Raw genomic sequence first — 5398 nt, 5'->3', positions numbered from 1 at the left:
GGGCCTGAGGTAGGGCTGGGTCAGGGGGCCCTGAGAATGCGGCAGAAGTTCTCACTCACTTGGCTGGCGTGGGAGGGCTGCAGAGTGGTGGTGGTGGGTCCGAAGGGCCTGGAAGAGGGTCTCACTCAGGCTTCGCGCCTGGGTTTGGACTGGATAGCTCCCGGGGGGACAGGGTAGCTGGAAGCTCTCCCACATAGTCACTGGGCCTGGGTTAGGGCTGGATCTAAGGGTCCCGAGAACGTAGCAGAAGTTCTCATTCACTCAGCAGGTGTTGTTGGGGAGACTGTGGAGTGGTTGGGGGTTCCCAATGGTGTGGAAGAGGGTCTCACTCAGGCTGCTTGCCTGGGTTTGGACCGGTTAGGTCACGTGGGTGCTGGGTAGCCAGAAGCTCTCCCACACACTCTTATGAAATGACTTTTAAAATCAAAATCATTTTTGTAAGTTAGCAAATATTTATTACTTGCACAGAACCTAGAAAAAATAAGGTTTACTTTGGGAAGAGAAGTGTGAACAGAACAAAAATGGAATTTTTTCCTAATTGTCCTTGCCTATACAGACAACTAGTTTTGTGTGTTTTCAGCACTTATCTAATTTTAATGGAAAGGTGTTGAGGTGTGGCTAATCCTAAACAGTGTATAATCCCCAAATAATTTATACAGTAATATGCTGTCATACATACACAGCTCAGTGCCCCATAACTGTTATTCTATTTTAGAAGTCACAGAGACTGCACTGCTAGGTTTGGTAAATGTCTCTAGGTCTTTTTTTAAAAAAAATGATTTTATTGAATGGCCCTAGTTTTTATTCTTGTGCTTTCTATGTTCATTTGCAGACAGGATAAGGAGCTTGTACAAGTCTTATTACTTATTCCTTTGTATATGGGTTGGAACTTGGTTGAGGAGGCAAAAAAAAACCAAACCAAAGAAACAAACAAAGCCAAAAAACAAGAATTTTTTTCTCCTTTACTATCTAGCCTCTCCCATAATATGAAAATCAGTTTGTACAAACAAGAAATGGTGATGTGTATAGAACATTTCTAACCACAAGTCCTCAAGCACAAAGGATGTCTATACCTGGAAAGCCTTCTGCCTTGGAGGAGTCATCAGCTGAAAACAGACAATTCTCCATGGTGCCATGTACTGGCCAAGGTGTGTGTATAGGAATTGATCTGAAGTTTGGTTGGCAGATGTAAAGGTTACATTTCAGGGCAGAAAGAGGGGGAGTGGAATCCCGAAAAAGAGGACATTAGTGAAGAGGCTGAGATTTATGCCTTTCAACTCTGGTGACAAAGGACAGACATGAACACAAACACTAGGAACTTGGAGAGTAAGAGTTATTGAGAATGATGAACCTCCACTCTATGTTAAATATTATGTTTGATATTTTATGGGACTATTTGTTGGGGGATTGTTAAGAGAACCTGGAAAACTAAGTACTTGACTGCTGTGTAGAAAGGGAAAGTGAGTCAGGTTTTTAATGATTTGATACTACACTTGATCTTAGCCAAAAGGCTGAGAAGTGATAGGCTTTTAATTATTTGAATCAATGAACCATCTGAAATAGGTTCTGAATTAAACAGAATGCAGAATGAGAATTCTGCTTATGTAATTCTTTTTGCTGGAGGCAACCTAAGCCCTTTAGAAAGTTGAATGACACCTTTAAAATACTAGCTATTCTCAATGAGAAGAAAGATTTGTACCAATAGTGTTTGGACAGGTTATCCTTTCTGCATCTTTTACTATGGATAACCACTAAGAAGATAAAAATATACAATGTATTAATTATTGAAACTGTCCTATTAATCAGTTTTGAAACTGTCTCATTGCTATTTCTTTCTCAATAAAATAAAATCAAAAGAAAAATAAATATAAAATTAAAAAAATAGCTATTCTACATGTGGTTAGCATGGTTCTTCTCTAGATACAGGTTTTATGTTTTAGATCTAGAATGTTCCCCCAAAGCCTCAGGAGTTGAGAGGTGGGGCTTCTGAAAGGTAATTGGATTGTAGGGAGTGCGACAGGTGAGTTGCTGATTAGAGGAGCATCACTGCCAGCATAAGCAGGAGAATATATATTCATCCTGGGTCCTCCCTTCTCTCTTGGCTTCTGGAAGACATAGGATGAGAGTTGTCCTCTACCAAGCTGCTTTCCCCATCCCACCAGTTGAGTATGGACTGAATCCTTTAAAAATCATAAATAAACTTATGCTCTTTTAAATTGTTGATGTTGGGCATTATGTCTAGGAATAAGAAAAGTGACTAAAGCAGAAACTGGTAATAAGATTGGGCCTGTTGTGACTGTACCAGGTCAAATGGTGTTATAGAAATATAGATATGAGACAAAAGCCTAATGTCCCAAGGGAGCAGAGAACAATAGACAGAGCCTGAGGCTGCAGATAACAGCTTCTTCTGCTGGCACCCTGTTCTTTGATTCCTTGCTTGAGATGTTATCAGCTAACATTTGTGTCAATCTAGTGTTAGGCAAAAGTTGGAAGCCAATAGAGATAGTAGTTTATGTTCACTTAAGTGATTATGCACATTCCTTAGCCTGCTATTAGCCCTCAATAAATGTGAGATGCTTCTGAGGCTCTGGGCTCATTTGGAGAGACTAATCTCAGTTAATCCTCTGAAGCTGTATTCATCTGGTCTTCTCATTGTTTCTTTCGGCACCAACTTATAACATACAACATGGTGCAGAAAATTTTGCAAGTAGTTATCAGGAGTTTGGAAAGATTTTGAGATGTTGGTTAAAGAAACCCTAAAATTCTGTAAGCCAAGCTTGATGTAAAGGTCTGATTGGGGCTCAGAAGACCAGAATGCTGATAGAAATGCAGCAAGGAAGGCTAGGCTCAGTGTCAGGAAGAAGGACTTTGGGAAGAAGGACTCTGTTCTCAAAGGACTTTGTTGGGCTAGAAACCATGTGTGTTATAATCTAGAACAAAATTTGTCATGATTTTGCCCTTGTCTTTTTTTTTTATTTTATTTGTGTGTGTGTGTGTGTGTGTGTGTGTGTGTGTGTGTGTCCAGCTCAGCCCACCAGGGGGCGGGGCTGGCTGGCATGTGGTGCTGGGGGATTGAACCGCGGTCCCTGTGCTTTGCTAAGCTTGTTCTAAGTAGGTGCTTTAGACCACTGAGCCATCTCACCAGCCCTGCCCTTGTCTTGAGAATTTATGAAGAACTCAGATTGGGGGTGTTGGACTAATTTGCCTGTGGAGATGTCAAAGCTGTCCAATGTTCAGGCTGTGTCAAGGGTATTGCTAGCTGTTTCAGCCAGATGCACAGTGAAAATAAGGTTTAAAAGCCAAATGTGAAAAGTTTGCAGTTTCATGAGAAAGAAAAAGCCTGCAAAATTGGAGCCATAGAAAGCATAGTTGTTGAAAAGATAAGCTTTAAAAAGAAGCCAAATACTGCACAGCAGGACAATACAAAATAGAGCATCTAAAGAATCTACAAGACTCCTTCCTTCACGAGCTCAAGGGTGAACAACTGTAAAGCTTTCTTTTGAGAAGATAGTCCCTTGGCCTCCTTCTGCAGAAGGGCCTCCTAGACAATTCATTCCTCAGTTCCCTGGGATTCCATTCATGATGCTCAGCGATAAAGGCACAAAAGCGTTCTGACTACTGCTTGAGCTGGTGGCAGACCTTGGTGTCATCCACATGGCCCTAGTGTTATATGCAGGCAAAATGCAAGAGTTGTGAGGTCAGTGAGGCATCCACTAAGATTTCAAAAGAATGCCCCTGAAGCCTGGCTACTATACATAAGAGAGAGCAGTGTGTGAAACTGTGAGAAAGAACCAAAAGTTCAATGGAGACTACAGGATTTAATGTTTGTTTTGCTGTATTCCAGTCTTGTTTCTGTGTGATTTCTTTCTAACCCTCTATTCTTCCTTCTAGAATGGAATGCTTACTCTGTGGCACTGTATTTAAGTGTTTGACTTTCTTTTAGAGTTTTGCAGGGGCTCACAGTAAAGCATTTGCCTTAATCTCAGAGGAAACTTTATATTTGAACTTTTCAACAGTTTTAACTCTTAAAACTTGGTGACTCTTAGAGATGGGATAAATTCATCTTGCATAAAGAGATGTGCACGAGTTTTTTCAGAGCCAAGGGTGGAATGTTGTAATTTAGATCAAGAATGTCTTGCGAGAGTCTCATAAGTTCAGATGTGCAGCTTTTGTAAAGTAATTCGAACATGAGGTTGTTATAGCTCACGTGCTATTAGGAGGTGGGGTCTGCTTAGAGGTGGTTCACTGGAGACATGATCTGGAAAGTTCTGTCTCCATCCTGGCTCCTCCCTTTCTCTTCTTTTTTCTGTCTAGCATGCAATGAACAGCTATCCTCTGCCCAGGCTCTCTCACCATGCACTTTCTGTCTTGGAGCCAGCTAACTGTAAACTGAATCCTCTAATAAAAGTCAAAATAAACTTTTCTTTCTCAAAGTAATAGGTGTTGAGTATTGTGTCAAATACTGTGAAAGTTACTAAGACAAGGGGTATGTAAGTTAATGGAGAGCCAGGTCAGTTATTACTACAGATTGAAATGGCCCTGACTAATCTTGGTGGTTGGACATCTTTTCATAAATTTAAGAGACTAGAGTTTCTGCAACAGGTTAACAAGTCCAAGGTAAAACTTTGAGGAAAAGATTCTAAACCATCTCCAAAGGTTATCTGATTGCATAAATTCATGTGCTAAATATTTTAAAACTTTCCCATTGTGCCTAAATGTAGTCGCCCCATTTATATCTGGGGTATCATATCTCTACACTTCTTCTTTAATTTGCTCTTTATTTCTCATGCTGGTTGAATACATACACTTAACTCCAATAATTTTAATGTAGCACACGAAATGAAATAACTTGCTGAGTTGTGACTTTAAGACCAAGTGTGTGATATTCTACACAGGTTTTAGTTCTTTTATTAGATGAACACTTCATCTTTTTAAAAAAATTTTGAAGGTAAAAATCAAGAAGACATTCAGATTTTTATTCATCCACTTGCTCTTCAAAGTAAGGAATAACAGCTATGCAGCAAAGATAGCAAACCAGAAGATTTTTTAAAAAGCCATCTCTTTTCTTCCTTGTGCTTTAGGGTCCTGAATAATGAAGCAAGACATCTTCAATTTTTCCATGAATCAAAGTCACCACTTGCTACCAAGTCTTTTATGTATATTTTTTTCTGATCCTACTAGAGAAGCAAACAGAGATTAGGCATGTTGGGGAAAAATTGTGAGGGCAAAAGTCAGTGCATTTTTTAGTATCCCTATTCTTCAAAACTTAAGTCTGCACCTTGATTAAAAACTGTCCATCTCCTTCTCTTTCCATGTCTCCACTTTAGGGGCTGGGGAGATGACTCAGTGGAATTAACGCTTCTCTGGCAAGCATAAGGGCCTGAGTTCAATCCCCGGT

The 5398-nt window shown here is 40.1% G+C and overlaps 1 pseudogene; it reads right to left on the bottom strand.

Moving 5' to 3' along the window:
* Window positions 1-1459: 1459 nt before the first annotated feature.
* On the bottom strand, window positions 1460-1523 carry LOC111814371 (annotated as a pseudogene).
* Window positions 1524-5398: the final 3875 nt, after the last annotated feature.

Source organism: Octodon degus, unplaced genomic scaffold (genome assembly GCF_000260255.1).
Source record: "Octodon degus isolate 3935 unplaced genomic scaffold, OctDeg1.0 scaffold00301, whole genome shotgun sequence".
In the NCBI taxonomy this organism is placed as follows: Eukaryota; Metazoa; Chordata; class Mammalia; order Rodentia; family Octodontidae; genus Octodon; species Octodon degus.
This window is presented reverse-complemented; position numbering and strand designations above follow the sequence as displayed.